Source organism: Protopterus annectens, chromosome 9.part0 (genome assembly GCF_019279795.1).
Source record: "Protopterus annectens isolate FY-2018-M chromosome 9.part0, PAN1.0, whole genome shotgun sequence".
NCBI classification, from domain to species: domain Eukaryota; kingdom Metazoa; phylum Chordata; order Ceratodontiformes; family Protopteridae; genus Protopterus; species Protopterus annectens.
In genome coordinates this window covers 1,915,459,156-1,915,484,559 of record NC_056743.1, presented here as the reverse complement: position 1 = coordinate 1,915,484,559, position 25,404 = coordinate 1,915,459,156, and positions in this window count along the sequence as shown.

Genomic DNA, 25,404 nt, shown 5'->3' with positions numbered 1-25,404 from the left:
ATGTCCACACTCTGACATAAAAAAAAACACACCAGAAAACAAAGGGGATGGAGAGAGGGAGCACATACTGCATCAGTGATCTTTCAAACATCTACTGTTACGGAAAGATCAAATTACACAACTATACTATGTTTCCCATAATGATCACAGCTGCAGTAACCTTAGTTATGTGGGTAGATTACTATAGCTAACTACATTTGGGAGGTAGATGGAGAAGAGTCCAGGGAAACCTGGTGAATAGTCTTAGCAAAGCTTGATCTGGACCTATATAAGTAATCAAGCTTAAAGTGCTTTGTAAAAGTATATACAGAGGACCAAGTAGTAGCTTCTAGAATATTTTTAGAATCCATCCCTTTCCAAAAAGCTGTAGATGAGGCCAAGGCCCTGATAGAAAGGACCTTGATCCTCTCTTGAATATATTTATTATGGTGAGTATAACAAATGGTAATGGCCATAGACAACCATTTGGAAACAGTCTACTTTGACACAGGTTGTACCTTCTTCTCACCTTTACAAGAAATAAACATTTGATCTGAACATCTGTGAGATATAGTTCTGTCACTGTAGTACCCTGAGTTGTCTGAGGACATTTAAAGTGTGGAGTATCCTTTCTCCATCATTTTTAGATTCAATAAAGATAAAAAAAAAAAAAATGGATCGTTTGGCTTAAAGTAAACCTGGACACCACTTTAAGCATAAAAGAAGAACTGGTTCTCAAAGAAACCCTGCCCTATGGAAAATGAGGTAGGGTTGACTCACCACAAAAGCATGAACTCAGATACCCTACCTGCAGAGGTCAGAGCAGTCAGTAAAACTTTCTTCCATGTTAAGCACATCAAGTCAGCCAGCTTAGCTGGTTCAAATGGAATAAGTATTAGCTTCTCTAATACAAAATTAAGATCCTAAGAGTTTCACCAGTTTACTTTGCAGCTTCTTATGCAAAACCCCTTTCAAAACATTTTGACGTGAGCCTGCCTTAAAAGAGTACGATCTATGGGAAGACATGTTGAAATGGCTGAGAAATTAACATTAAAAGAGAAATAAGAAAGGCAATAGGATAGTAACTCACACAGATATTGAAAAACAGAGATCAACTAGCCCTGGTAATGTTGGCGCCAACTAGAAAAACTTTTCAGTTTTGCTAACATATGACTTTCTAGTAGCAGGCTTTCTTGCCTCAGTTAGTACCTGCTGCACATCTTCAGTAAACAGGTGCATAAAAGGAATTAATAATTTATCATCCAGGTAGTCAACCAAAAATGACTGATGTCTGAGTGTATCAAACACCACTGTTCTTGTGTGAGTAGTACAACTCAGTGACAAAGCTTGTGGTAATTGCCGCTGGCCATTTCTGAAAGAAGAAGGAACTACAGTTGCCTAGGCCAGAAGGAGTCATCACAATGATCCTGGGGAATTCTTTCTCACTCTTCAGAAGTACCCTGGATATTAGTGAAAAGGATGGAAAAACATACAGGAGCATTCCTGTCCAAAGAAAAGAAAAGACATATGTCTTCCAGGCCTTCTCGCATAGAACCCTGGAACAAAATTTTGCCAGTTGAATGTTCAAAGAGGAGCCACAAAGATCTACTTCAGGAACTCTCCCCGGATGGATCAAATCCTGGAAGACCCCCTGATCTAGTTTCCATTCATGGGGATCTGCTCTGGTCTTGCTCTGCTTGTCTGGCACACAGTTTTGCTCTGACAGAATGAAGGATGCCTGTAGAGTGAAACTGTGCTGTGAAGCTATATCCAAAGTATACATGGCTAGTGTGAAAAGGGGGTATGACCTGATTTCCCCTTGCATGTTGATGTACCACATGACTGTGGTATTGTCTGAAACCACTTTAAAGAGATCCCAGGGGACAAAGATGGTTGAGACAGTTCCCTGGCTTGATCAGGGCAAGCATCCCCTGATATTTATGTGCTTGAGTCTGTCCTTAGTGTTCCACACCCCCCCTCCTGAAACTGCTTTCCAAGCAAAGTCTGAAACATCTGTGGTGACTACTTTGAAGCAGAGAGGGAGAAGTCGGAGACCTCGATTTCAGGATAACTGTTGTCCACCAAAAGGTTTCCATTCTGACAAACCCCATCACTGGGATTTGAAAAGATAAAGGGTGTTGATGGTGGGACCTAAAAGATTTCAGATATCTCTGTATCTTTCTCATCTGGAGTCTTGCCAGGGTATCATATGAGAATCATAGATGCTATGAAACCGAAAATCTTGAGGCATTCCCTCGCAGTGGAGGAGAACAGGACGAACTTGTCAACAGATCTAAATAAGTAATCATTTTTTTCCTGTGGAAAAAAAAAGCTACTTTTACTGAGGTGTCTAGTTGACATCTCAGGAGTACAATCCTGTCTGAGGGGGGTCAAGAAAGACATTTGACTGTTCTTCTGGAATCCCAATTTGTGTAAGAGATCTCTCACCTAAGACAGAGAGATTCCTGACACTTCGAAAAAGAATCCGCAAAGATAAGTACATTGTTTAAATATGGGAAATGTGGGTACCTTGTAGCTTAAAATGAGCTATTACTGGAGCTAGAAACTTTATGAACCCCCTTGGTGCAGTGGATAGTCCAAAGGTTAAGGCAGAGAACTGATAATGTGATCCAGACATACAAAACATAAAGAAGGTCAGAACTATGGATGAACAGAGATTTAATGATAAGCACCATATAAATTAAAATGTTATTTACTCACAGCAACGTTTCACACATTTCATTTGTGTTGTCCATTTTCATTCTTCCTCAGCTGATGGGTTTGGATACAAGACTCAGATTTGACTTGGCTGCTTCTTCCAGATCATCGGATCCTAGAACTCTTGAGCTCCTCCCTTTACCCATAATGCCCCACTAACCTAATGTACTTCAGATTGAATTTGCTGCCCCTGTATGTAAAAGGATAACTAGTGACAGACAAAAGCAATGGTAGCACAGAAAAAGATGATATTGGAGCTCAAAAAGGAAGAGAGATTCCTATATAAACTCTAAGATCTCTCCAGAAGGCAAAAAAGGAGGGGTCAAGTGGGTGGAGAGTTAAGGAAAATTTTAAATGGACAATACAGAAGGAACATTATGGTGATTACACTGCTGAGCCAAATGCCACTGTGTTCCTAGAAATCAAATCCAATTGGTAGTGAGCAATGAAACTGTGGGGGTTAGCCTGAGTTGCAGCTGCACAAATATCATCTAAAGGCGCTCTGGACCAAAAAGCTGAAGAAACTACCATAGATCTTGTGGAATGGGCCCTAGGAGGTTTTGGTAAAGATAAAACCAATTTACCACAGACAAATGTTACACAATCATTCAACCATTTGGCCAATGCAACTTTAGATACTGGATTGCCTAATCTGGCAGGAGAAAAGGAAACAAATAACTGGACAGATTTTCTAAAGTCTTTGGTTCTATGAAGGTAGAAATGAAGTTGTCTATGCAAATGCAACAGATGCAACATGTACTCTCTTTTGCTTGAAAATTGAGAGATTAATGACCTGGTTAATATCTGACTCAGAAGCTACCTTAGGTAAAAAGGATGGATTAGGTCACAATGACACCCTGTCTTTGTGAGAAATTAGATAAGGAGGCTTTGAAGACAGAGCCTGGAGTTCAGACACTCCTCTAACCGACATAATAGCCACATGAAAAAATGATTTTCCAAGATAAAAAATTTAGGTTAGTTTGGCTGAAAGCTCAAAGGAAGACTGAGTTAAGGCCTGAATCATTACCCAATGGGGTGTAGGATATTTTAAAGGAGGTCTAAGCAAAAAACTTCCTTGATAAAAGCCTTGCATAATCTAGAAGAGGCTAATGTGGAGTTATTTTCGCCCATGTGGAAATTAGAAATGGCAGCCAATTGAACTCTAAGTTGAAAAACTAGCTCCTTCATTAAAGACTAAAGCTAGAAATTCAAGAATAGCTGGTACAGGCACTGAAAAGGAGTCCAGATCTTAGTTAAGGGCCTAAGACAAATCTTTTCCATTTATTCTTGTAAGTCTTTCTAGTAGAAGCTTTATGGGAAAATAACAAAATATGATGGAGCAGGCTGGAGAGCCTGGGGTTATCTAGCAATAAGTGGACCAGAAGAAACAATGCAGTAATTTTGAGGCCTGTTATATCTGGGTGAGTCATGCTTGTCGGGTGAGACAGGGGGTTGAGGTCTGGAGATGAATCCAGAACTCATGGTGAATGTAGAAGATGAAGCCAGAGGAATGGGAACCAAACCTGATGAGGCCAAAAAGAAGCAATAAGGATAACTGTGCTCTTCAATTGAACTACTTTCTGAAGAAATTTGGGAATTAATGGCAAGGATGGAAATGCATACAGAAGTCCGGAGGGCCATTTGTGGACTAGAGCATCTCTTGGTAATTTCCCCAATGGAAGGATAGCGGCAAAGAACCTGCTGCACTTCAGCATGTTGTTGAGGGGAAAGGCAAATAGATCGCAGCATGGTTAGCTCCATTAACAGAATATTTTCTCTGTCATGTTGACATTGAGAGAACACTCATGCGGTATCAAAATGGACCTGCTTAATTTTTTTTCTGCAATCATGACGGATTTCCCCGGATTGCGTGATGCTATTAAAAAAACAATTGGAAGAGATCACCCATTACCATACTCTCATAGCTTCTCAACAAAGAGGTTAAGATCTGGTTTCCCTTTGTTTGTTGATGTACCAGACTACTGACATGTTGTCCGTGCATATCGCAATTGTCTTGAAAGGGAGCGTGTCTTGAAAGCAGCACTAGGAGGGTAGCTCTCATTTCCAGGACATTGACATGTGTCTTGGCCTCTTTGGGGAACCATGTGCCTTGGACTGTACTTCCCAAGTAGTGCCCCCCCTCACCTGAGCTGGGAGGCATCTGTGGTCACTGTGGCCTTGGGGAGGGGGAAGAACAAAGGGCCATCCTTTGTGGAGCTGGTTTGAATGAATCCACCACAGAAGATATATTTTACAAGCTTGAGTGATCTTGACTGGCATGGATAATGGATGCTGGAGGATGGAGTATTGAGTTCACAGAGTCCATTGAAGGATTCTCATATGGAAACTGGCCAATGGAACAAGGGTGATAGCAGCTGTTATGGATGCTAAAACCTGAAATATCAGTCGGGCTGGAAGGGATGAATTCTGAATCACTTTCCTAACTTGGGACCGCAGAGTGTCTATTCGAGTTGAGGGAAGAGAAGCTGTCTGACTGTATCCAAATAAGCACCTATGAACTCCAGACTCTGTGTTGGGGTGAACTGAGATTTGCTGTAATTGACTGTTATTCCTAGATGAGAACACAACTGGAGCAAGTATGCTCTTGCCTATATCAGTTGATGCCTGGTTGAAGTAGTAAGGAGCAAATTGTCTAGATATGGAAACACCCAGAATCCCATCAATCTCAAGTGAGATGCTACAACTGCTATGCATTTGGTGAACATGCTGGAGGCTGTGGTGAGACCAAAGGGCACTGCTCTGAACTGGTAATGACTGGCTCCCAACAGGAAGCATAGGTATCTCCTGCAGTGCATCTTCATATTGATGTGATAGCATGCATACTGAAGATCTATTGAGGATATCCAATCATCCTTCTGCAGTAGGAACAACATGGACTGAACCATGACCATCCAAAACTTTGTATACTGCACAAACTGATTTAACTTGCTGAGATCCAAAATTGGTCTCAAGTCTTCTGTCTTTTTTGGCACTGAGAATAATCTCTAGTAAGTTCTGGACACTCTCAGGTCTGGGGGGGGACCTCTTGGATGACTCTTTTTCTAACAGCTTTTTTATTACTTGAGATGCTGCTTCCCTCTGACTGGGTGGAACATCATTCAGAATTGTTGGAGGAGGTACGGAAAACGGTATGGTATAACCTCTGGATAGAATCCTCTGCACCAACAAATCTTTTGTGATAGATAGCCAGGCTTTCTGGTACAGGGAAAAATGGCACCCAACTGCCTTCATAGTGCATCAGTAAGGCCTCCTTTCAGGAGTGCTGATAGGACCTATCTGAGAAAGAATCCCTAGATCCCTAGTTCAGCAGACCACCTCTGCTGCGAGTATGGAGTCTCCCATTCAAGTTCTCCCCTCTCCCCCTGGGGGAACTATCTCCACATGAAAGGACACTGGGGTGCCTTAAACCACATCTTTCTGCCACCTCTTTGGTTTCTAGAGAAAGGTCTTTGAGGGGGAGAAAATGTACACCCATGGCAGACAGGGACTTTCCCTCTTGTTCACACCCGGAGAGTGCGTTCTTAACCTTGGGGCCAAAAACAGAAGATTGTCAAAGCGCCCACTGATGAAAGAAGACAAATGGTTCCACAAGATCACATAATTGCATCCAGGCAAGTCTCCTGACGGCTATGCCTGAAACCACTGCCAGTAAGGTACCTTACGCAGCATGGGAGATCAATCTCATGGATGAATTTGAGACAGACTGGAGGGTGGCCAGCTTTGAAGGGAATCTATTCCCATGGCTTACATAACATGGACCCAGAAAAAGATTCGGTAAGCTCCTTCATCAAATCCCTTTGCAGTATTGTAAATGTGCTATGTAATTCAGTGACTTAAGTGCAAAGGTCGCTGAAGCATAAACATACTTCCCAAGTCTGTGCAATGCCCTAGACTTTGCTAGTTCTTTTCTTGTACAAACAACCATGGCATCAACAGGAACTCTCTTACTCCAGTGTGCATGTCTTTAGTGGGGGCAAGAATCTTATACAGTCTCTTAGGCATTGACTCAACAGTGTCTTGGGTCCATCCACACCTGCTGAGAGACTAAGTCAATGAGCTCATCTGCCGGTGGGGGGGGGGGGTCACCCAAAAAATAGATAGGCCATACCTGAAAGCCTCCAGAAACACAGATTCCTGTTGGGGGCATACCTCTCAACCTGGAAAAATCAAAAGTCTGGACAAGGCCCATGAAAAATAGGTACAAATCTGTACGCTGATTAATGTAAAATTTGCATACATAATTATGTAACCCCGCCCACTCCAATGGAATTGTGAGATACCAACTTTCAAATGCAAACAGAACAGACAATCAAAATATGGCACCAGAGTCCCCCTGCAGCCATTCCAATGTCCCATCACCTGGCTGTTTTGCCCTATTTACCATAAGTACCAATGTATGCATACCTCTCAACCTGGAAAAATCAAAAGTCTGGACAAGGCCCATGAAAAATAGGTACAATTCTGTACGCTGATTAATGTAAAATTTGCATATATAATTATGTAACCCCGCCCACTCCAATGGAATTCTGAGATACCAACTTTCAAACGCAAACAGAACAGACAACCAAAATATGGCACCAGAGCCCCCTGCAGCCATTCCAATGTCCCATCACCTGGCTGTTTTGCCCCATTTACCATAAACACCAATGTATGCATACTGCTTTACTTCAATGATTATTTGGATTTTATTTTTACATTTTATAACACAATGCACAAACACTAAGATATCTGCCAAACAAAGCAATACTGTCTCACAATGCAAATAGACTTGGCATTAAAATTTCTCTGCCCTTGAAACTCATTCATTGAAACATCATTTAAACCCACACCACATCCAAAGAATATGCATCTGACCAGTGGTGGATAAAGATTACCTTTGGGCTGTTTTCAAATCATAGGCCCCTTGCTTGCACACAAAACAAGAAACATACATGGGTACTTTGATACACCTTCCTGACTTTATTAAATCAAATTTCTTGTATAATACAGCACACTTGCTAGACTTAAGTTAGAGCACATTTTGAACTTATTGTTTGAACATTTTTCCAGTAGGCAATGAAAAAAAATGCATGAACCAATAATGACAAAACTGCCCACTTCAGAACATTTCCATCATAAAAGTCTCCTTACACATACACACAATATAAATTTATATATATATTTATATATATTTATTTTACATATAGACAAAAGGCCAAAAATCAGGGACACATTTTAAACATTGCTTGTATAATTTTGGAAATAAAAGAATAAAATGCTGTGTTACCACCATGAATTTCACTGCCGAGTCTTGAACCCAGCCAGGATCCTATGCACTACAGTCAGAGGACAGAGCAACATACCATTCTGCCAAATCAGCAGTTTAATGAAACGTAAAACCACAGCTCTCAATGTTTTAGCACAAAAAACCTGGACAAAGCCAATAATGGGGGAATACTGATCTTATAAACTTAGAAAATTGCTAGAATAAGAGGTTGTGTGTTACCATTTATTTTCTGAAGAATACGAAGTCTGAAATTCAAATGCCTGTCATTATTTAGTGAATTAAAGCCTTCAGTCTCACACACACATACACACACACACACACACACACACACACACACACACACACACACACACACACACACATATATGCTTTATCCTTTTGGGATGTATAAAGTAATCATAGGGTCATGGGAAACCCCCACCTAGAAAGTGACGTGCATAGCCAAGCTAATTAAACGTGTTTTGGAATGCCACTAAAGCATAATAACATCACAGCAGCTACTACTTTAATTATTTGTAAGAGGCTTCTTTACCAATTAATTCTTCCACGTCACTACAAAAATGTATTACTTGAAGGATTTATAGGGCAGGGTAAAGTCCAACTGAAAAGTTTAATAGTCATTATTTAGTGAATTCAAGCCTTCAGTCTCACACACACACACTTGAAGTAGCACAGTACCTTAGAAGCACTATAAGACCTGAGTGTTCATTGTTAAAATCCATCGCACTCAGCAGCAGCAGGGAAAAATAAATGAATCCAATTGGCCAGACTTGCGCTCGTAAGTAAAATCCACTCAGCCAGACTTGCATTCATTTACCAGCTCACACTCTAGTTGCTAGCAAGCCGGATTTCAAACAACCAGGCAGCCGGGAAAGCCCTAAAGCTCAATTCCGACTGGCTGATGTGGCTGACGGTGCTGACGTCATCGCGCATGTGATGACGTCAGCTCTGAAAGTGCGGAAAATTGAAAAGGAAATGAAGGGGTGCCACTCGGGAATCATGGCACTCCATTATTTGGACCCCAAAACTCAGTAAAAACTGAGTAATTCGGGACGGTTGGGAGGTCTGGTTGGGGGAGGTATCGGAAGACTAACCACCTGTTTATTTCAAGGTCTCCAGGATGTCTCCGAAGGAAACATTGTCAGGTGGTGATCTGGAGGACCCCTCATTCTCATCAAAATCAGTGTCCTCTGTGAGAGGTTCCTCAGGCGAATCTAACTGACTCCTTCTGCAAGTTATCTTGCAAGGGATTTGCTCAGTGGGGTGTTCTGGGGAAGTATCGGAAGAAACTATAATGCCCTGATGGACTGGTTGGTGGCCACTGTCCCAGTGGAAGAGATGACTGAGACTCAGGACATAAAACAGCATGAGGTAAGGTTGTCTGATCCAGTGGGGGCAGGGAAGTCTGTTCTCTAGGCATGGAGAAAACCACTCTCCATGTCTTCGAAAGTGGAATGCCTAAGAGAAACAGAATTTGACAGATACAAAACTGAAAACTTTCAGATCATTGGCCCCTGTAACTCTGCCAGCACTCCACCTGGGAAAAGATTTGTACACAAGCTATTCAGCACCAAGCTTCGAGTTATCCAGCACCAAGCTCCTAGGGGAACAGACAGCTCTGAAAGCTTCGGAGTCCACTCCAAGCCTCTGGATCTGTTGCTGATGCTTCAGCTCCAAGGTATTTGGTGCTGGTTGACTCAGGGGAACCACTGAATTCGAGGAAACAACATTCTTTGGATCTGAATTAGACACCCCTAGGAATTTCAGATCTGATGGCTCTGAAACAGAAGGACGGATAAGAGAAGGAGATATCAAAGGGGAAGTAGTTAGAGGTCGGATCTCAGGGCTAGAAGGGGTTGAAGCTGGGAGAATCCCCAATCTATATCTGTGTTCTGTGGAACATCCTCAAAATCCTGTCTATTTCTCCTTTGGAAAGACTTCTGGAGGGCCAAAGAGAGGAGGTAGTGGAAGGAGGTCTAGAATGCCTTTGAAGCAACTTCTCTAGGAATGGAGAGGGCAGCCTGGATGAAATAGGAATTGATGGAAGTGCAGGGGTACAGATCCATGGAGATTTTGCACTTTGAGGTGTTGGATCAGGGTCCTACGGATCCAACTTTTTTACAACCTTGGCAGGAGTCACAGCCAAAGTGGAAGGACATTCCGGAGACCTTTATCAAGGCTCCTTGTTTGAGATCGCCTTTAGATTTTTCAGGCTTCTTAGGGGTTTGAACCCCAGCCACCAAGGAAGAGGATTTGGAAGGCAAAGGACTCCGGAGAATCAGTTTGTTTTTACGATCAATCAAGGCCCTAGAATTGAAACCAGAGCAGATCTCGTAGGCTACATCAAGGAGGGCTGGACCCAAACAAGAAACACAATCCCTGTAGGCATCAGAATTTGGGATCTTCTGCCCACAGAAAATACACTTCTTAAACCCAGAAGGTTTTTCTGACATCTTAACAAGGCTACAGCAAAAAGGCAGTAATCAAGAAGCGATACAATTGCACTATCCAACTATATCAACAGACAGACAAACAAAACTTTTTCTTTTCTTTTAATTTTATATATATATATATATATATATATATATATATATATATATATATATATATATATGTATACACATGGGTCCCCTTCAAAACATCTAAAACCCATAACATTTAATTTCATAACATTGAGACAAGAACATCTAAAACCCATAACACTGAATTTCATAACATCTAACAGTACAAATCACATGAAAATAACATCCCCTCCACATATAACAACATATAATGACACCAGACTACTAAAAACACTTTTGCCTATGTTTCTGCAGGGGGGCTTGATACAGTGGGGTTAGGAAATTAACTTTTCTCCAGTGCGATCTTGGAGTTGGTCTATTTAATTTACGGGGGGTGTGGAGGTAGTGCAGGGGGCTTGCCCCCCTGCAGAAATGCAGTAAAAAGTGTGTTTGGTGTCATTATATGTGAAGGGGATGTTATTTTCTTGTGATTTGTAGTGTTAGATGTTATAAAATCTGATGTTATGGGTTTTATATGTTCTGGTCTCACTGTTATGAAACTGGATGTTAATGGTTTTAGATGTTTCAAAGTAGACCTATTTATATAAATATATATATATATATATATATATATATATATATATATATATATATATATATATATATATATATATACACATATATATATATATGTTCATAGGTTCATAGATTAGTACTAAGCTAACTGCCCTTGTGAGCCATTTTAAGCCTAGCCAATAATCCTTTGTGAGATTCAAACCCCGCACCTTGTGTTTGCAAGGCAAACACCTTAACCATTAGGCCACCCTTCCAACCCTCTGCCTGCGATCTCAGAGTTGGTATATTTAAGTTCTGGTGGGGTGTGGGAGGCGTAGCCCCCCTGCTAGCAGTGTGAAGGTAAGTTTTTGTTGCGTTTTTTTTTTTTTATTCCATGGTCAACATTTTGAATGTCGATCATATGGTCTCGGCCATATGGTCTTCGACATTCTGAAATGTCGAACATGTGAAGTAGATCTATATATATATATATATATATATATATATATATATATATATATATATATATAGGAAAAACTACCAACAATGGTAAAAAGTACAGTACAAAGGAATACCAAAAACGGTACACTAACTTATCTCTGAAAATGCGAAAATCTAAAAAAATAAATTAAGGGAGGAAGGAAGAAGCTGAGTAAAATATTAAAATATATCAACTCACAGAACCTAATTAGTAAGTAGAAATTCGAAGATTACACCAAAAAAGCTTGAGAGCTAAGAATCCGTGCCTGAAACCTACTGGAGGCAAATGAGGTCTGGGTATGTTAGGTTTGTGGGGTATTATGGGTAAAGGAAGGAGCATGAGAGTTCTAGGATCTGATGATTTGGAAGAAGCGGCACAGTCAGATCCATCCATCAGTTGAGGAATGAATGAAAATGACAACATCAGATCTGGTGTTCCCAAGAAACTTCAAAGAAAAAAAAAAGAGGTAAAAGGTTGTGAACTGACATAATTTTGATTTTGGGCACTTTCACAAAATGTTTTAGGAAAGAAAGATCCAGAACTGGTATCCAAGCATGTTCTTCATTTGGCACTAGGAATCCTTTGGACAATTTAGAAAAGGAGAGCTGAAAAAAACACACAGAGATTCCCTGGATCAGCTATGACCCTTTCATCACACCTTTTAATCACTTCTGCAGCATAGGGGGTCAAACAATATATCTCTATCCAAGGGAAAATTTTAAATCTCATTTTTAACATCATCCTGAAGGTTCTGTGAATGCAGCCATACAAACTTCCTTAAAACAGTACCAGTGGCCATAGTCCTGAAAGAAGTATCAACAGTTATACAGTCATACATGCACTGCAAACAATTAGTGACCATTGCAAAAGAAGAACCTAAGTTATTTATAGCGGAATTTTCCTCACAAGAAGAAACTGCACATGAAACATAACTCATACTTTCACAATTTGTCAGAATAAACTTTAAAATATGAGCCTGACTATTCAAAATTCTGAAAACCAAAGTTGCCAAAGTATAAACTTTTTCCCCATGCTTGTCAATAATTCTCCCATCCTTATCAGAAAAACTAGGATTGGAATAAACTAAGTGCTAAGCAGGCTATAGTTGCTGGGTCAGGCTTGGAGATAGTGTATAAAAATGTAAAAGACTGAGAACTTTTATACACCCTGTCTGCCTGTTTTGGGACAACGAAGTGACTAACTTGAAAACTGCAGGTGATAACACACACACACACACACACACACACACACACACACACACACACACACACACACACACACACACACACACACACACACACACACACACACTCTCTAAAGCTGACAGAACACAAGGAATGGGTTTAGGTTCTTTATAATCCTTCTGTAACAACTTAGTATTTTCTGAGGGAACTCAGAAACCTCATTGTTCTCCACTCTAGCACACTCTAGCAACAATCTCAGAGAAAAAGAAACCCCCCACATGCAGAATCAGAAACTGGGCTCTCCTGTGAGTCTGAATCAGAAATCTGAATAAACACCCCGAATCTATCCCTGCAGCTTCCTGTTCAGATTTAGAATCTTGAATCTTTTGAAGAAAAAATGAATTCCTCTAACTTTTACCAGCAACTACTTTACAAAAAGGATCAATAATTTAAATGAAATCCTGAGTCAGGCTCAGTAAACTACTCCAGTCTAAAGAAATTTGAGGAGAAGTAGATACATGCTTGATTTACGGTTTCCTTTTGACAGCAGAAATGAAACAACTGTGTTACTAATAGCAGCAGCTGCTTCCCCTGGGATGAGCACAGCATTCTGGCACAACAGGGAAACCTTCCCTGTTTACTCGCCCAACACTGACAAGAGTCGCTCTCTCTTGCCCACTGAGGGGATGCCAACAACCACAGAGGACATGGCTCCCAGTCCATAGTGGCTGTAGGTGATACACAAGAGGGATCCAGGGTAAAAGATCAGTGGTCTGAGGTAAAACAAATGGCCACAGCAGAGTCACCCACCTGAGGCTGAGGCAAACTGCTTAGCCTGTTGTGGTAGCAAATGCTGTTTGCTTAACTTTTTCTTTTTGTGGTAGGATGAAGCACAGACTGTGAGATCGACAGTCTGTTCTACAGTCAAGCTGAAAATGGTGACTCTTTCCAGAAGACAAGCGGCAAATGCCTGTAAAACTACCAATCCACAAAAGTTTTTTGCCAGAAAAAAAAACAGTAAAAGAAATTTTCAAACACTGTGCCACCTCCATCAAGGTTAAATAAACACAATTTCTCCACAGAAAATATGTTTCCAGTTACTTAACACTAATTGTAAACTGACAGAAAAAAATGAGTACTCCATTTAAAAGTACATTACAGTTCATTAAAATACAACACTCCTAGTTTAACTCATTAATACCTATGTGATTTGGAATACCACACCTCCAGCAGCCTGCACAAATATTGCATTCCAGAGCATTTTCTGAAAAATAAACTTAATAAGATAAACAAACGTAACTATTTTGCAAACAAAAGATATTAGAACTGTGCAAACAGCAATGTTATCAGTAAGAAGTATTCTCTGCAGTGATAATAGTGCATTCAGTCTTTTCCCTAAAAACAGTAAAATATTTATAAGCACAAACCACAAATTATATTTTTTTCTAAACTTTCACAAACAAATGTTCATATCTTGAAAACTATGCAACCTAGACATATATTGTCAGAGCATTTTTGTTAACCAGACATAAGCTTTCATGAAATTTCTTTAACTACATTTTTATTGAGATGTTTACAGAAATATGAAAAAAATATGTTTAATTGTGTAATTAAATACAATGCAAATAATACTGGATATGATGTGTAATATATATAGTGTAAATATTAAAGACAGATTTCTTCAACAAAATCTAAAGTTTTACCTGGTGTCATTTTTTAAGTATTAAGTGCATATGGCTATATTGCTTAGTTTCATAATTACTAACAAGCAGCTAGCAATATTTCCAAAATAGTGATAAATAGTAATATAAACCAGCACTTTCAGTGAATTTTCCTGTCTCCTGCAGTGGTGTTTCACACCACTGTCCTCAATAAAATGTAGGTTGCTCAGTTATGAAAATATTACCATAAATATGAAAATATGAATAATAAGTCCATTGCAGGGCATCCTAGACTAACAGTCTTAGGGTCATTTTATTAGCAACTTAATAACTCCTTAACAAGAGCCCCTGTTTTTCCCTTCTTCTTTCTTTCTTCTTGTTCAGTTTTAGGAAACGTAGGCACTGCAATGTAAAAACAACAAAAAAAAAGTCTGGCAAAAAAACATGATACAAGAAAAACTGATATGCTTTTTCTTACTCTTGCATAAGGAAATGACTGCATTAAGGCCATTGGCTTGATCTAATAACACATTTTAAGGGGAAGCAAATAAATAAAAAATAACACTGAATATAATAAAAAATGTTTTCCTCTAGCAAATAAATGAGTGCTTCTGGCAGAAGCAACTGTTTGGTTCTCATATTTCTTTGGAGACCATCTGATGAGGGGCAAAACAAACAGAATACTTCTTTCCTTCAATGACTAAGAAATAATGTTTTCTGAAAGCATTCAAGTGTTTTTTCTAAACTGGGAGAGGAATAAAGATGAGATAAAAAACAGACATCACTTAATGTAAGTAGAAACACAGGCTGTACCATGCATCATAGCATGGATAACCTACTTTATAGGTTAATCCAAGTTTGTGTGTATGGCTGTCTGTCTGGGGCAATTATTCAACATTTGAAGATGTACATAGTTTTGTGTGTTAGTATTAAGTTAATAGATTTTAAGGGTGTTCTGTGTGTGTGTGTGTGTGTGTGTGTGTGTGTGTGTGTGTGTGTGTGTGTGTGTGTGTTTTGAAGGTTTTCTTTAAAAACAAAAAGTTTTTTTAAGCTGTGACATAGTTTCAAATGGATAAGACAAGATACAACTGTATAAAAGATTGACCTGCAAAACATTAGTGCATGTATGTAACACAAAAGCTGAAACTAGAAATAAAAAAAGAGATGTTACACATAACAAGTGGGAATAATAACTTCTTAATATAATGACACTGTTTATATTATCTTTAAATGTGAATGGTCTCACAGGTATATACAAAAAAGAAAGACTAGAGAACTATATTAAAAATGTACAGTGCAAATAGCTATCCTGCAACAGACAAATTTGGAAAACTATCAGCATGTGAATTTGATAAAGAAAGGATTTCAGGATGGTTATTCAGTGGAATAACTGGGGAGTGCTTATATTAATTACAGGAGGATCTCCAACAGTGATGGAAGAGGGGAAAAACATAATAAGGGTAGATGTGTAGTACTAAGGGACTACTGACAACTGAGGAGGATTTTAGGTATTTATATTCCACCTAAAACTGCTAAAATCGAGCTTAAGAAAATGCTGGGAGAAATAATTAGCTTTCAGCAGCGGATATTACTTATAGGTGGGGACTGGAATTTGATTTGCAGCAGTGAGGATGCATCTGGGGGGACCCAGAAGGGAAAAAAATCTAACAAAAGAGGGTAGATTTTTAAAGAAATGTATTAAAATAATTGGCATATAGCTAGGGAGTAGGAGAAAATTAAAGTGGAGTTTAAAAATATGGTGGAAATGGGGAGGAGCAAAGTACATAAGAAAAAATGGGAATTGTGGGAACAATATATACAGAGAAGGAATGAGGTTTAAGAGGCAGGATTTGAATGAGCTATATAATGCTGACAATGACTGGGTAGATTATAAGTTATGTACAATGTTTGCAACTATATTTGTTTCAATGGTGTCTGTGGTGTATAATGTTTGCATCTAAAGTGGTGTCATTTTGTTTTTCATTTATATAAATGTAAGATTGCCTATGTCATCTATGTCATATGTGAAAATGTAATAAAGATGTTTGTTGAAAAAAATGACTGATAAAGAAATAGGGTGGAAATAAAAGAAAGAGATATTTGGTTAAGAAGTAACGTTCTATTGATCTCATCTGGGAAGGAGAGGGAAGGAGATATCAGGAATATGGTGAGATGGATCCCAAACATCTGAAGTTATGGTGAGTTATGGTGAGAAAGATGTTATGTGATCAGAATAGGCCTATGTACAATCTCTGATCCATTTCCATTTGGCTTTTTATGATGGTTTGGCCCAATTTATTATCTAGGAGAGACACACACAACTGGTGACTCTTGAACAGTTGCTGGGTCCTGTCTAAATAAACTGGTAGTTCTTGCAGAAGTTGAAGACAGAAGAGAGGACAAAGGAAGGATGGATGGAAGGATGGATTAGGCCTAAAGTTCTAAATGGAAAATGAAATGTTTTGTTAGTGTTTTAAGGGAGCTTGAAGCTCTGAGACTCTTCTTGCTGAAGTAATAGCCACTAAACCTTTAATGAATGTTTGCTCATCAAATCCGTGATTCATGGAATTCAGAAATAGCAGCTAGATTTACTAATATAAGAAATACAAGAAGAACAAGAGTTGATACATTCCATGTTAGAGATGATTAAAACTTCAAAAGGACAGGCACAGATAGGGTCTAAGCCCTTGAGTTGAGCCCAGATAGCAAACCTCTTCCACTTACTGAGGTACTTACAATTTGTTAGTGGTGGGTTTATGGGCGAAGACAAAATGTGAACAAACTTCGGGTCTAGTGTGTGGCTTCTGACTAAGGCTGTCAATTTCAGAGATTGAAGAGACTGATGCCAATGAATGGATTATGATGGAACGGATCGGGATCAGGTCTAAAGCGGTCCAATCGTCCATGTGCTTTTTTAAAGGAGGAAACCATATCTGGGAGCCAGTATGGGGGCAATCAGAATCATTGAGACCTTAGCTGGGGCCTGAACTACTAGCCTGCCCAGATGCCCCCCCACCTATCTGGGAGGCATCTTGCATATTTCCGTAATCATGATGAGATGATTGAGTGGGAGAATGAAGGTCCGTCCATTTGATAAGAGCCTAAGACTGAAGAATCCTCATGTGTAACCTTGCTGAGAGAACTAAAAGTACCGTGGCAGACATTGAGCCTAGAACCTGGAAAGACCATCAATCTCTAATCTATCTCTCCTCCTAAACTTTTAGCTGAGGAGAGGCAGCAGACAGACTTTGACCATTTGTGAATGTAATCCCCAGGGAAACACCCAGGGAGATGGTGGCTTACTTGGGGTGAGCCGTCCTTAGGTCACCGTCACTACCTAAAAACACTTGGTGAACACCTGGGGGCTGTGGGTGAGGCCAAAGGGCAGAATGATGGCCCAAAGGCTCTGGCTCTGAGCGCAGATACCTTTCTGGCCGCCTGATCGTCGGTATGTGATAATAGGCGTCCTTGAGGTCTATGGAGCACATCCAAACATCCTTCTCGGAGAATGGATTGCAACGTGACCATTAGAATTTGGATTTACGGAGCGGATAGGTTCAGTCTGATGAGATCAATTCTCAGGTCAGGTCCCTTTCTTTTTGGCACTAAAGAGAACCTGGTAATTTCCTAATCCGATTTGGTCTGTGGGGACCGGTTGGATGACTCCTTTTGTAGCTTTGAACAGTATCCGGGTGTCCAGCCCCCCGACAAACTAAATCCATTTGGACATCCAGCGCCCCGTTGTTTAAGTGTTTTAAGATCGCAGCCGAAGTCTCCCGTGGCAAACTCGGACCGAGGCCCGGGTTGGAGTAAGGGTCGGCAGAAGGGGAGAGAAGACCTCTCCCTCGGCCCCAATGGACTAGGGGACCGGGGCGGCGGCGACGATGAGAGAATGGGTGCGAGGAAACACACACCAGATGCTGTTACTGGGAGGCACGAGGCCAACTCGCCCACCTGCGGCGAAGTCTTTGGAAACGAGAGAGCCCTCTGGGTTCTTTGGCAGTCGGATCCGACCCGGACTGGGGTGAGCCAGCTTTTCTCTTTGGCAGGAGTAGGAGGCGGAAGCCTCTCCTGGAGGACCCTAGAGGAAAAAAGCGACACACGCTGCATGACTCCTGCAAGTGCTTTGCCCTAAACAGTAAACACAAAGTAGATGGTCATCAGTAACAGACATCTTGAAAGCACATTTAGTACATTTTTTAAAGCCCGAAGGCCTAGGGGCTTGAGACATAATGCTAACAATTCCTGACAGGAAATTTAATCACTGTAGAATCGGTAAAGACAAAAAGGAAAGGCTTACAGACACTGTAAAAAACAACCTTTAAGTGTAAAAACCGGGAACTTGAACACTAAAAGTTCAGTTAGAGAGTTTGACCAAAAAGGCCCTGGATTAAAGTGGGCGCCAAAACAAACTCTACACACTCACACACAATAAATTTCAGTCACAATCAAACACAATATCAATATCAATCCCAATAGCAATAGCAATATCAATAGCAATAGCCGTTAAAACGGCTTTTGTTTTGAAATTTAAGCACAAAAACTGAATGAAAAAGTAGTTAATAAAGCTACTCAGCCCAGCCAGCTGAGACCCGTCCTTGCAGTTAACCCATCATTCAGAATGTAGGCGAGATAGGATCACATAACATCAATAATTATTTAGAGGGACTGACAAAGGTTGAAGTATTGCAGAACAGAAGGAATCTAACAGAACAAGAAGAGGAGCAATTGCAGAATGCCAGACGAAAAATAAGGGATTATCTTGATACTGTGCATGAGTTTAGAAAGACTGTAAAGCAACGTGTTTTGATAAAAACTCCACAGCACAAAAAGTTTTAGCACAGCGACCCAGGCAACAGAAAGTAGAAAGTGTTGTCACCAAGCTTAGACAGCCTATAAATTAAAGTTATGTACTCACCATAACTATGCATCTGTGTTGTCCATTTTCATTCTTCTTCAACTTATGGGTACTGGATCGGACCCCAGATCTGACTTGGCTGCATACACTAGACTTCAGATCCAACTCTCAAGCTCCTCCCTCTACCTATAATGCCTCAGCTAGCCTACAATATGTCAGATCAAGTTTGCTGCTTTATATATAAGTAAGATAAATTAGGAAGGGAGAAAACTAACAGTAAGCCATGGCTCAAACCTGAAGCTCAAAGGTTCCAAAGAATACATGAGATCACTCCAGAAGACAATAGGAAGGGGAAGGAGGTGAGGAGTTAAGGAAGAATAAAATGGACAATACAGATGCATAGTTGTGGTGAGTACATAACTTTATTTTATTTATTTACAGTTTGATTACAGGGGTAGTCCACTGGGCCCAGAAAGCACGTTTTCAGTGGAGGCCCAGGGAGAAAAGCTCCATGAAACAGATTACATTAAAGATAGCAGTCCAATAAAAATAAAAGTACAAGTAAAACTACATATCAAATAATACAAAGCGTGAGCAATATTGCCCATAGTTGAAAAATATTGTGCAGATACATTTTAACAATTCACACAGTTAAAGTCAAAAGCTATTTACAATATTTACAGAGTGTGAGAGAGCGTATGGGAATTAGCTATAGAAGGTTATAGCCAGCTATAAGGTGCTTAGGAACTCAGGAGGATACCCTCCCAGGGGGTTTTGTTAAAGAGTTCTAGGTAGGGAGAATGCAGTTACATTTCCATTTGGAGGAGAGGTAGGTGTAAAGCTGTGTTTTGAAGTTGTTTGTGTTTGACATTGTCCTTAGTGTGGATGGGAGAGAGTTCCATTTCTTACCTAAGGAAAAGGAGAGGAAAAGTTGTCCAGCAGGTCGTTTAGGTTTATGGACAGTAATTAAGTTTTGGTGTTCAGATCTGAGAGTTCTATTTGGGGTGTATGGAGGAAGGATGTTAGTTAGAGTGGGGCATTTGGTTGGATTAAATATTCGTCTATGTGCTGTAGTGAGCTGGAGGAAGTCCAGGTAATTTGTGAATTCTAACCAGTTGAGGGATTGGAGGTTAACACAGTGATGAGTGGAATGTTTGGCTTTCGTGGCAAATTTACAAATTTTGTTATAACAGCTTTCAAGTTTGGAAGTGATGGGAGAAGATAGGTTAGTTGGTAGCAGGGCACTGTACAGAAGGGAGGGAAGGAGGTAAGAGGAGGCCAGAGTATGTCTGGTAGAAGTAGAGAAAAAGTGGTTGTTCCTGTATAGCATACCTAGTTTTGGTGTGTTTTCTTTATATTTTGCTGAATATGGCTGTCGAACTTGAGGTGTTCGTCTATAGTTACACCGAGTAGTTTGGCAAAGGGAACAACTTCGATCAGAGAGTTGCTTTGGCTAAGGACTTGGAAGGAATTTTTATCAAAAGAGGAAGATTTTGAGGGTGTGAATAGTAGTATTTTAGATTTGTTAGCATTGAGAGAAAGGTGATTTTGGCGCATCCAGATCTCAGTAGTTGAGAAGGCAGTCTGAGATTTAGATAGGAGTTCAGAGAGGTTAGAGGCAGAGCAGACAAGTGTAGGGTCATCTGCATATTGGATGACTTTGGCATTAGGAATAGCAGAGTGAAAGTTATTGATAAAGATATTAAACAGCATTGGTCCGAGGATGGACCCCTGTGGTACTCCGGTAGGGGTGGGTAAGAAAGGTGAGGTGCCTTTTTTCCATTTCACAGCCTGAAATCTATCTGACAGATAGCTTGAGAACCAGGAAAGAGTGTTTTGGGAGAGATTTAGGTTTGAGAGGTGACTTAGAAGGTGCTTATAGGAAACAGTTTTGAATGCTTTAGAGAGATCTAGGAGCACTGCGGATACTAAGTTCCCAGAATCTCTGGCTTGATTGACAGTTTCTAAGAATGAGAGTAGAGCTGTTATGGTGCTATGTCCTGGTTGGAAGCCATGTTGGGTAGGGGTAAGAAGTTGTTTTTTTAGTCAGAAAAGGCATAAGTTGGAGGTGGATGCATTTTCCTAGGATTTTGGAGATTGGAGAGAGAAGAGTTATAGGGCAGAAGTTTAATATTTAACTTTATAACTTGATAACTTTAATATCTGATGTTGTCCTTTTCATTCTTCCTCAACGTATGGGACAGAATCCTCAGCTGCATGAATCTTGGGTGGCCCTCATGGAAGGTTATTCTGGAGAAGTGACAAACCAAAAGCAGTTATGTTTCTAGAAGTCATATGTAATTTGTAATGAACTATAAAGGTATGAGCATTAGACCAGGTAGCTGCTGCGCAAATATCATCAATGGAAATTCTAGACCAGAAGGCAGAAGTGGCCATGGATCTGACTGAATGTGCCTTATGGGGGTTTGACTGGGAGAGATCTTGCTCGGTATATACAAAGAAAAGGAAATCAGTAATCCTTTGTCCTGTGTAAACAAAAACTTAGTTGTCTATGTACATCTAAAAGACATAGCATGTACCCCCCATATTTGAAGAATTAGAGAAAAAGACAAGCAGTTGAATTGTTTGATTGATATTTGATTCAGAGGCTACTTTTTGTAGGAAAGATCGATTGGTTTGTAAAGTAACTCTGTCTTTGTGAAAAACAATATAAGGGTGTCTCTGGATGATAAAGCCTGGAGTTCAGAAATTTTCCTCGCCGATGTAATAGCTACCAGAAAAGCTGTTTTTCAAGACAAAAAATTTAAATAAATTTTGGCTGAAGGTCCAAAAGATTGTTGTGTCAACCCCTGAAGTACGACTGTCAAATCCCAAGTGATAGATCTTTCATTGGAGGCCTGAATGTGAATGTGCCCTTCAGGAAAACCATGCAGAATTTGGAAGAAGATAAACAAGAAGCTTCTCCTGCTAAATGAAACTTTGATGTGGCTGCTAATTGTACTTTGAATGTGGAAAAAACTAGCACCTTCCTGAAAAACAGAAGCTAAAAACTCCACTACTGAAGAAATAGGTGCAGTACAATGGTCAATTTTCTTTTTAAGGGACAAAGTGGTGAATCTTTTCCATTTATTCCTGTAAATCTTCCTAGTAGAAGCTTTCTGGGAAGACAAAAAGTATATGACGAACAGGGGACGAAAACCTGAGCTGTCTAGCTATTGATGGAATATGAGGAAACCATGTGGTTAGTTTGAGGTCTATATTATCGGGATGATTCATCCTCGAGGGATGCAAGAGAAGGTCTGGACTGGGGTTCAGTATCCATGGAGAATAATGAAGATGAGACTAAAGAAAGGGGAACCACACCTGGTGAGGCCAAAAGGGGGCAATCAGAATAACTGAGCTCTTCAACCGATTGACTTTCTGTAAAAATTTTGGAATCAGAGGTACCAGCGGATAGGTATAAAGGAGACTGAATGGCCAAACGTGGACTAGAGCATCTCTCAGTGACTCCCCCTGAGGGGGGAATTAGGGCAAAACACTTGCTGCACTTGTTGTGAGGAGATGAAAAGGTCCCAATGACAGAAAATCTTCTCCACTACTGACTGACTGACTGACAGACTGCTGAGTTTGTCCACTAGTACATTGGATTTCCCTGGAAATTTACATTGCCACTAAAAAGTGGATGGAGGAGATTGCCCATTGCCACACTCTCATAGCTTCTCAACAGAGGGGGTAAGATTGGGTTCCCTCTTGTTAGTTGATGTACCAGACCACAGACATGTTGATTTGAATAGCAATAGTCCCCAGATGGAGAACACCTTGAAATGCCTGCAATGTTAGTAGGAATCCACTCATCTCAAGGACATTGATGTATGAATTAGTCTCTTGAGGGGACCACATGCCTTGGACCATCCTTCCCAAGAAATGAACCCCCACCGCCCCAGTTGGGAGGCATTCGTGGTCACTGTGGCCACTAGATTAGACAGAAAGAAGGGACAGCACAGGTAAATGTTGTCTAAATGGAACCACCAATGAAGAGAATTTCTGCATTCCTAATCAAATTTGACTGGGAAGGATAGAGGATGTTGCAGAATAGACCACTCAACCACCAGAGGCCACTGGAGAACACGCATAGAGAAACATGTTAAAGGAATTAAGACTATAGCCTCTGCCATTGAACCTAGAGCCTGAAGGATGTCTGACTGGTGGAGCAGGATGAGCAAGGATTTGCAACTTGATTGTATTTATATGATGAGCAGGCTGAGAAGCACTCTGACTTACTGTGTTCAACTGGGCACTAATGAACTCCAGGCTCTGTACCATCTCTGGTACTGCTAGTTCCCTTAGACCGGGTGGAACATCTGGAAGGGTTCCCTTTTGCTGAATTGGGATTTGGATAAAGGGAATTTTGTAACCCTCGGATATGATCGACTGTACCCATTTGTCTTGAGAAAGGGAAAGCCAGGCTTTTGGGTACAGCGATAATCTTCCCCCGACTGCCTCTGAAGGTGGACAATCGGGCAACATCTCAGGGATGCTGGAAGGGTTTGTCAGAGAGAGACTCCCTGCTACCCTGATTCTGCTGACCCCCTCTGCCCCTAGGGCGGTGTCTGTTGTTGTTACCCCCTCTGCCTCTGGGGGTAAACTGACCTCGTGCGTCAGGCGTGACTCCTTGAGATTTGCGGAACCACATTTTCCCTCCCTTCTGACCTTTTGGGTAAGGTCTTGAAGGGGTGGAGAAACGGACTCCTACGGCAGAAAGAGTCTTGCCATCTTGTTCGCATCTAGTCAAGGTGTCTTTCACTTGAGGTCCGAACAAAGTCGAACCATTAAAGGGAGAGTTTGTGAAGGGCTTGAAGGTCTGCAAAATTACAAAGCCGCATCCAGGATTGGCCTTAAAGCCACTCCTGTGCCTGCGGCCCTACTCGCTCCATCGGCTGCATATGAAATGAGCCGCATGGAGGAGTTAACAATGGAGTTTAGGATTCCTAGCTGTGAGTTAATCTTATCCTGGGACCCAGCAGCTGACGGATCCTGTAAAACTTCTCCCAACTCTTTAAGAACATCTCTTTGAAGGCGAGTGAAGTGACACAAGTAGTTCAGCGACCGCATGGCAAAGGTCGCTGAAGAAAATATCCGCTTGCCGTACCTATCCATAGTCCTGGAATCCTTGTTAGGAGAATGGACAGGTACTGAAGGATCAGCTAGTTCCTTCTTGGTGGCTGCAGCCACCACCATGGCATCAACCGGGACACCTTTTGTCAAAAATTGCTTATCAGGTGGGGCCGTGATGAATTTAGAAGGCCTCTGAGGAATGGGTTCCACCGAATCCGGGGCCATCCACACCTTCCGAGCCACCACGTCCATAAGAGGGTCGAAAGGCGGAGACACCCAGGAGGTGGAGGGTCGAGACCCGAACGCCTCCAGGTATACCGACTCGTCCTCGGAAGGATTAAGGGAAGGCCAGTTCCCCCTCTGCTTAAGGAGTTCAAGGATGTCTGAGAAAGAGACATCCTCAGAGGGGGACCTTGGGGATCCCTCCGACTCATCCAAGTCAGTATCGGATGTAATAGACTCGGGGGAGTCTAGATGTTTCCTCTTACATGTCCTCTTACATGGAGGCTCACCTGACAGGTCAGGAGAAGCCTCGGAAGAGGAAGATATTCCCAGTAGGGAAACCTGAGGCGTTAGATCTCTGGGTCCGGGAGCAAGAGAGTGGGAAGAGACGTCAGCAGGCACTGTAGTGGGAGGAGCTGATGGAGCTGACCGTTGACTACGCCCTGGGGCTAGTACACTCCTCATCACCTCAAAGGCTCCCCCATCAGAGAGGCCAGAAGGCTCCCGCTCCGAAGAGATAGGAACCCCAGGCTGCACTGACAGGGACAGCTCCGAGGCTGATGTCGGGGCTGAACTCACCAGCGCCAAAGCTCCGAGAGGGAGAACGGGGTCGGACAAGGGTCCGATGCCACTCGCCCCCTCGGAGCTGACAAGAGAGACCAGACGCCCGGATCCCTCCAATGAAGGCATCAAGGAGGAGATCGGAGCAGAGGACGATGGAGCCGAAGGGGGAGGTGGTATCGGCTCCAAAGCCACAACAGTCACGGCTCCGAGGAGCTCCGGCTCCGAGCTCTGTAGGAGAGTCGAAGGAGGAATGTTAGGTGGATGTGTAATAGCTACCGTCTGATGAGACGGGCTATGGAGCATTTAGGCCAATGCCTG